A 9249-nucleotide genomic window follows, 5' to 3' on the forward strand; every position below is an offset into this window, starting at 1 on the left:
CTAATTAAAGAGGCGAAGGATTCCTTATTGGGCATCGCTATTGATCTCGAGGGTCACCCTATGACCTAGCTCTATCCATAAGTAATCCCTAACCAGGAACCACTCTGAGATAGACCAAAGCCACGGGTCCACAAAGCAACATGACCCCTCAGGTTCAAGGACATATACGGGTCCTGTTTGAGCAGAATAGCCTTATCTAATTTTCCTATCCACAAGCTATTCTAGAATAGATTCTATTCAGTGCTTGATCCATTCACCGCACCCATTCTGCCTCGCTCAGGGTCCCCACCTCAGTGACCGAGATAAGTCACCGCAATTCGTGTATGGAGGCAAGATCTGATGCTGGTTGTGTACAGGAGGAGGTGTCCAGCCTCAACCCCAACCAGGAACCTTTTAGGTCTGCAAAAAGACGAAATGTCATATCTCCCAGCCTCTCAGGATCTGTGAGTCCATAGGCATGACACTTCCTACGATGCTACCTAAGAACAAAAGTGTGTTAATGAGCACGTCACACACTCCAATATAAGTACCCATGGAAGTCATGAAATGATGATATTATTAATTAATATGACTCAATACATCAAATACTGGCTTTTAGGGCATACACTATAACAATCTCCCACTTGCACTCAAAGCCAGTTGTGCATGTACCTCAGACCCATAGCTCTAGGTGTTTCTCAAACACTTTTTGTGTGAGGGCCTTGGTCAAGGGATCCTCCACGTTATCCGCTGAAGCTATCTTCTCAATGGCAAGATCTTCTCTACTGATGATCTCACGTATCACGTGATACTTCCGAAGGACGTGCTTTGACTTCTGGTGAGATCGGGGTTCCTTTGCTTGTGCTATGACCCCGCTGTTATCACAATACAAAGTGATGGGCCTCTCAACTGAGGGAACAACTCCAAGTTCACCCAAGTACTTCCGCAGCCATACAACCTCCTTTGCGGCATCACACGCAGCAATGTACTCCGCTTCAGTTGTGGAGTCTGCGGTGGTTTCTTGATTGCAGCTCCTCCAACTCACAGGCCCATTTGCTAAAGTAAATACGAAACCCGAGGAAGATTTCATGTCATTAACATCAGATTGAAAATCTGAGTCGGTATATCCTGAAGCGATCAAATCGTTCCCACATGTAGACACCCTCATTTTCCTACACTTTAACCTACGATAATCCAATACTGATCCGTGGAATTTTCCCTCTAAATCACACAATCTCACGACAGGATTTGCCCGGTAAGAAGTAGTTGGCCCGAGAAGTTGGAAAATACCTTGTTTGATGGCTAAAGTGTACTAAATATTGTGAGAGACACTCTCTCGTGAATTTATATACTTAAGGTCGTCTATACCTTAATCTGACCGAACGGATCATCAATCGGGGTAAAATTAGGTAGGGTTACTTCAGAGCCCGAGCCCTAATTCTGTTCCGAGATCCGGTTTTTATCAAAACATCAAATCAAGAGCTGAGATTAATTTTGGTGTTTTACCAATAAATTAAGGTCATTTGGTCAAAATAAAATAAATCAGGACCGGCCCCAATCCCGATCGAACATTGAGTCACTCAATTGAGTGAAAACCCTGCGAAAACCCGCAGATCAGTACAAATAAATGAGAGCCGTTGAAATTATTCAATCATATGATCAACAACAGATTTAAACTCATCAATTAATGGTTTGACGGGCTCGGATCATCGATCTAGAGTTGATCAAGTTGGTTGGTCCAATCGGATCACCAATTTGATCAACAGTGGAGAAACGATCTGCCTATAAAAACCGACGGCTCTCATTGGACGAAAAAAATTAGATTTGAAATTTATATGGCAATATTGGGCTTAAAAAATCACAAAAAAATAGAGAATAAGAATTGGAAAGGAAAATTAGAAAATGGTTGTGAAATCGTGCAAAATCTCAAAGATTTCAATTTCCCATTACTTTCTCTCTACTCTCTTTCTCTCTCCTTTCACCACATGTTTTCCCAAGCTTGGGAAAAGATGCCTTCTTTTCCTCTCCCCTATTTTTTGAATATTGGGTGAATATTTTGAGATTTGGTGAAGATCTTTGCAGATTGGAAGTGGGTCATGTGTCACAATCTCATTAGTTCAAGTAATTGCTAGAAATTGAGAATGAGACATGTCCACACTTTATTGGAAACCAAATATTCTAAAATTCCAGCACAAACACTCAATTTGGACGTGTCTTTTTATCTTCCAGTTCATTCTAAATTTGCAAGGACACATGGCATCATCCTATTCAATGAATTGTTTCTTGAATAATACAATCAATCCTCACCATTTAAAATCCTTTCTATTCTTCACAAGCTCACCAAAATTGGACATTCCTTCCTTCATATCTAAGTGTTTCCAAAGATTGGGTTGAAATATTCTAGGAGCTTTTCATCCATACCATCAAATTGTCTCTCACTTTCAACTTTTAATCTCCACCCTACCTTTTCCTCTTCTCCTAACTTAGTAACCTTGCTCACCCAATCCCTATAAATAGACCCCTCACCCCTTTCATTGATGGACACATGAAAATCTCAGATCTCTCCCTCTATAAAAATCCATCCACTCTCTCTCTCTCTCTCTCTCTCAATTCGGCCAAAACATCTTGTAGGCCTAATTGGCGCATCAATTAGGAATCATTTTGGGAACCATCATCAGAGGGATCATCGTATTCAAAGGACTTCACTAAGGGAAAACAAGGGGATCGACACCAAACGCCGGGAAAGGTTGGTACTGTGGACCCCGATCCTGAGGAGGCGGTGAGAAAGGAGGCGGCGGTGAGGAACGAGTCCCCCGTCGATCCTCCGATCATCCACATGAAAGGAGAGCTCTACCAAGGAACTCTCGAAATGATGCCACCCTCCCAACATAGTACGAGTGGCGATAAATGAAAGAGATACCTCTTGATCCGGAGCCAGGGCTCGAAACCAAGACGTACCTAAAATAACTCAGAGTCGCCATCCATGGATAGGCCATGGAACCCCAAAAACAAATCCCCTGTGTAATGGATAACCAGAAATATATATGAGTCCGTGCCTAATTACCGATGAGGAAGGTCCGAAGAGCATCTCAATCCATCCGAGTACAAGCACTTGGTCTCTTATGCCATTTATTATTAACTTTGAAGAGTTTTGGGCGAAAATCATGTGAAATAGGAGCAAATATCCTCGAGAGAAACGTCTACCTAAACATGCATGACCCGGGGATAGAAATAACAAGCACACACAAAATAATAAAAGATAAGTGTCACCTAAGCATTGCTAGGTTATGAGTGTCATGCCTAATGGGTGTCTAAGTTCTGGTGGGCAAACTCATGCATGCTACAGCTAAAGGTATAAGGTCTGCACAAAAAAGTAAAAAAACACAACAAAACATACAACACAACTCGATACCACACATGACACAACACAACAAACCCTACGACTCTAAACGTTTTTGCCCGATTCTTTGGATGGTCTGGTATTCATCCAAAGCTGCCTACATATCCCCGCCTCCATGAGAATCAAAGCAACGTAGTTCTTCGTACCTATTCTAAACTATGATGCCTAAGACATCTAGACCTCTATCCTAGGCTCGACCTAAAAGATCGAACTAGTTATTAAAGCTTTTTGCGCTTATTTAAATTCAAGTGAATTGTGGATTTTAGGGCACTCTATATGTTCTATCTAAATGCAAGTTAGTCTTAAGCTAATGCAGGTGGTTCCTATATCCTATGTGTAACTAGACTGTATGTCATAAGGAAAACAGTGGGCAGACTAACACATCCTATTCTAGTCATCAGTCGGCGATGTGGATCGCCAACTGACAGGACGGAGGCATTCCTAGCTAGGACAAACTTCTAACTTTAAAACAAATACAAACCAAACACACAAAATATCAAAAATAAACTCCTAACTTTAGAACTCTCTATCTAGGACAAAGTCCTAACTCTAGAGAAAGATCTTTTCTTAAATATATTTTATGAAAGATTTTTATATTTTTTAAAGAGTTTAAATGATTTATTTACAAAGTTTGGCTGGACTTGGGATGAAAATCCCAAGCTGCGTACGTACCTCATGAAAGAGGATCAAACCAACGTAGTTCGGAAACAAACTCTCCTAACTACTCTCCTAAAATCTTTAAACTTCTAAATGTTTCAATATTTTTGATGTCTTTTAAGGTATTTAAATGCTTTTGAATTTTAAAATTTTCAAGGGTTTTTGAATTTTAAAATGTTTCCAATATTTTTGGATTTTTAAATTTTCAAGTGTGTTTGAATTTTAAAAATGTTTTCATCCTTTTGGTCAAAGGCCAAAGGGAACAAACAAAGCAACACCCTAGGGCCAAACCTAGGGCAAAGGGGAAACCCTAAACAAACAAACTCACTAAAAGTGAAATGATTCCAAAATGAGTAAGCGAAAGTGAAACTGATCTAAGATCCCAAACAGGTAAGCTCTAATAAGACTAAGTTAGTCTCTAACCAAGGTAAAGTACCAATAACTATAAAGAAAAAACTCCTAACTAATAACACTAGAGAGGGAGTACAAATGAGTCAAAGACTCTCTGATAACGCTACCAAAATATGGGGTAAATAAGTCATAGAATGACTCCTATATGACAAGAACAACCAAAGTAAATGAGACAAGGCATGTCTCCTATAAAGGGGAAGCAACTACAACTAATGAGACAATGTATGTCTCCTAAGAAAAGCTCCAAGTAACCTTATCATCGCCCTTACAATGAATAAGTAGGGCTAAGGCAACTAACAGACCAAGTTGGTCTCCAACTAGTAGGGCGTACAAATTGAGACACAACTTAAAAAGGATTCCATGAATGAGGAAAGGTATGCCTCCCATGGGCTAACTCTATACCAAGGTCAAGGTTTACTCCCTAAGGGATAGGCTCTAAACAACAAGGCTTGTCTCCAAATGAGAACTGCCTTAATGAGACAGAGTGTGTCTCCTATCAGGGGCTCTAGATGACTCTTTCATTGCCCATGCAATGAAGATAAGGGTCTAATGTCTAAAGGTTTCTAAAAAACTTGGTAAGTCTACTAAATAAGAGGGAGAAATGCTACTAGGACTTGTTAAGTCTCCTAAAATGATGGGCTTGGGCTAACGCCTTCATCGTACTTATGAATTATCGAAGCATAATGGCTACTACTATACAGATGAGCAAAATCCTAAATGAAAAGATTAAAGAATACACAGTGCATTTTCATGTGTTGGTAGTGCCCACCTGCTTACAGATTGTCCTCGCACATGGTCTGCCTAGCTCCTTCTCTCTCCCAATATACCACTTTCAAAGCCTCATGGAAAGCTTTCTATTCAAACCCTCTGATGCCTCGTTCATGATGAGGCCGTTGTATTGCTGTTGTTGCTCTGGCCACATTCTACTGCTTCTGCTTCTAGCATCATAGCCGGGGTTGAAATGTAATTTGAGTCCATGACTGTGTCACCCTCCAATATCCGAAGCACTTGAGACATGCGAGACCTTGAATATGGATCGCGCCGAATGCACAAGGAAGCTGCAGGGAGCATGCAATAGACCTCATTTTTAGAATAGCTGTTTCCCAAGTGTGGGTCCACCAGAACCTTGATCGCATATTCTCCCAGTAAAGGATGTGCCCATTCAGTCAAGCATTGTTGCCCCTCGGGCCAGTTAATGTCCCCAACTTTTCTCCCTGTGACGAGCTCCACAAGTACGACTCCAAAGGAATACACATAAGCTTTTTTAGTAATTTGACCACTTTGAGCATATTCTGGTGCCAAGTACCCAAAGGTTCCTATAACTCGCGTATCCACACCCAGGTCTCCATCTAGTTGCCACCTTGCTAGGCTGAAATCTCCAACCAGTGGTTCGAAATCATGGGTGATGAGAATATTGTTTGTCCTCATATCACGGTGGACAATGCAACCCACTCTACATTCTTCATGGAGATATCGCAAACCTCGAGCTGCTCCTAATGCAATTTTTTTTGTATGACGTGCAGACCATACTAATGGATGATGATTGCGTCCATAAAGATGAGAATCCAGAGAACCATTGCAGATATATTCATAAACCAGTAGCCTCCTCCTGTCCTCGACATAGAATCCACTTAACATCACCACATTCCTGTGCTGTGCACAGCTTAGAACTTCCACCTCAGAACAAAACTCGAGATCCCCTTGAGAATTAGCCAGTTTGTGCTCCTTCACGGCAACTGCCTTGCCATCTGGTGAGACCCCTTTGGAAACAGATCCAAACCCACCTTCAACCAAGAAGTTTGCTTATGAAAACCTACCCGTAGCAAGTTCCAGCTCAGCATAGCTAAACGACCTTGGGGGTTTTCCAAAAAATAGGTGCTTTGTGTTGACATATCGAACACAGTGGAGGAGGTCCGAGAGGTGCATTTCTCTATAGTGATATTGCTTCTCTATTGTTTCCACTTAAGTCCATATCTACTCTATAATTCAGCATGAAAATTCCAGCTTCACACTCAAGTTTAGATAATTTCTCCAGCAAGACTTTGGCAGTGGAATTCTGAACTCTATCATTGTGTCTTTGCGAGCTTTCCTCAACGTGTTATGAAGATGTGCGGCCAGCACTGATAATCTCTGCCACCCATGCTGGAAGTCTAAGCTAGTCGAAGGAGGGCTCAGATTTTCACTATCTATGTCAGAGCTAGTTGCATCCAAATTCCTGTCTTCCTTTGTTATTATAGACTCCTTTTTCTTCAGGTTTCCATTAATTTCAAAGATAAAAAAAATGGTGATGTTCCAGGATCTGAACTTGATATTGAGGAAGTCCTGGCCTCGGTTGCAGTGAATAGAGTCCCAAGCTCTGGACTGCTAGATGGAGTCACAACTGCCCCCCCCAAATGGAATTCAGATTATCACCAACATCGTTTGGAGGTTTTTCAGATGCTTCTTTTGACTGCATTTATCTTCATGCTTCAGTTGTTTGTCCAAGATAACCCATTAGCTTGTGCTTTCCTAAATTCTACAGCTACTGCTCCACATGGAGATACATAAATGATCTTTATCTTGATATTTATCTTGTTTGAGTCATGAACATCATGAAGCTGAAGCATCATTTAAGAACAGGAATCTATGGGCTAGCAGTCATGAATATCACCTTTCTGTGTCCACTAGTAGTCTCCTGCAAATTTTGGAAAACCCCATTTTCTATCACAACTATGGGCTGGGACTACCACCAACAAAGTTATACAATCTCCAGGTTGAACAACATAAGTCAAGGCCCTTATAAGAGCAGTCCTAGGAATTTCCTTGGAAGCCTTAATAGCAACCACAACCTTCTCGGCCACACCCGAGCCCTTATCCTGCTTCCCACGCTTCTGATGTAGATTGGTACTCATCCCACCTATCCATAATTCTAATGAAAGTCTTATTACCAGAACCACCCTCTTAAACCCATCTCACAGAAATCCATTTTCGAGAAAGGAAACACAGGGGCAGAAGACATAGAAGAACCAAAAACAGCAAAGCTGTCTATCATTATCCTGATTCGACCAAGCTAGATGGAGTGTTTACCCTGAATCCAAATATCAACCTATTACCTATACCCATTCTTCTTATGGCAAAATCCGTATGACAAAGTACACATGTAAACCAACACTTCTCTTAACACTAAGAAGGATGTAACAAAATCATGACCTCAAAGAAGCAAATAGGCTCAAATATTCATGAAACAAATAATTAGCGAAATTCTAGTTGAGGCAACAAGCTGAGAGTACCACTCCTTCTTGGATGCAAAGAGGTATACTACAACATGAGTTCAACATCTGGGGATATATTATTCTAAATCTTGATAGTAATTAATTTTCAAATTAAAATCTCATGTTCAGGTTGGAAAAGAAAGATTGACTACACCAAAACATACAGTGATTCCATATTTAAAATCCACATCTCCATTTGGTCCAATGGATAAGAAAAGAATACAAACCTGCGTATTTTAACGCATAACATTCAATTCTCAAGCTATATCCCTTGGCCACAATCACGACCTTAATGAAATGGTGTTTATCCAAATTGTAAACCATACCTAACAATTTTAACTCATGGTTTATGATCTAGGTTAATTCTCATGAGTCAAAACAAAAGGAAATCACAAATTCTGATTATGATGAAGAAAATGAAAGATAAACGTCTAATAAATTTTAGAATTACCCGATGAATCATGAATCTAACAGTTTCCGATCCTTTGAGAAATTAATAGAACAAGGGTCTGAGCGAATCAACCCCAAATGAATGTAAATCACGCCTCTTTTTAAAACGATCTGTTGTCAAAAGACCTCATCGCTAGTAACGATTCTTGACAGAAGACGAAGCACTTGTGACTGAAACGGATTTGATGTTTTTGAACCTAGATCTATCATCCGAAACAGTAACACTTGAACAAGAAGAATCAGATATGACGTTTATTGGTGCAAATCTAGGGTTTCGAAGTTTAAAATGAGTTACTAAAAGGAAATATGCTTCAATGCTTAGGGTTTCTAATCCACATAGTGGCTTGACAATTGATACAAGAGATCAAAGAGAGGAACTGTGAGCAAATTTGCCAGCCGGAGCTCAGGTGGATTGGCCGTAGAAGAAGATCGAGAGAGGGAAAAGGATAGGGTGAGGTTTAACAAGGAAGGGTTGGATCTTGGGTTTCAATATGTACAACAAGAGGTGAATCTAATGAAAACAAGTATTAGAAGATGAATCAAGGTTCTAAGAATGAAAATCCGGCAAGGATTCCGGCCGGAGCTCCGGCAATCCCATCGAAGAAGACGAACGGAGAAGGAAGCCCTAACCTCTCTCTCTCTCTCTCTCTCTCTCTCTTCTCTCTACTCACCTTATTTTTGCAAAAAATGAGCTCCCCTGCATATGCCCTGTTCGGTGGATTATATAGGTAAATGATATATTTTATCCCCCCTTTTCTTTCATAGACAAACCATTCAATGGTCTTTTGCAAGTGAAAATGATGAATTCGCCCCCCTTTTTTTCCTTAAACAGCCACCTCTTTAATGCTTTGTGACCACTATTTTATCTATTAGGGATGGCTCAGGTAAGATATAGGAATAGCATTTTGGCCCTTTATTACACTTGGGGTTGGTATTGGCACACCCATTGTTAGATATTTCACTCCCTATTACCCTACCCTACACTACACTACTAACCTCACTCGTTTTGTTTTTGGGCAAACTCGACGGATTTCACCAATAATTATTAGAGGGACCTACTTGGGATCCTAACCTACCCTGGAAGAAAATTGGGACACAAAT

At 40.5% G+C, this 9249-nt stretch overlaps 1 pseudogene; it reads right to left on the reverse strand.

Moving 5' to 3' along the window:
• Window positions 1-5220: 5220 nt before the first annotated feature.
• Window positions 5221-7338, reverse strand: LOC143851627 (inactive protein kinase SELMODRAFT_444075 pseudogene; annotated as a pseudogene).
• Window positions 7339-9249: the final 1911 nt, after the last annotated feature.

This window comes from Tasmannia lanceolata, unplaced genomic scaffold (assembly GCF_043159265.1).
Source record: "Tasmannia lanceolata isolate RefF3 unplaced genomic scaffold, GAP_Taslan_0.1 ptg000018l, whole genome shotgun sequence".
Classification (NCBI taxonomy): Eukaryota; Viridiplantae; Streptophyta; class Magnoliopsida; order Canellales; family Winteraceae; genus Tasmannia; species Tasmannia lanceolata.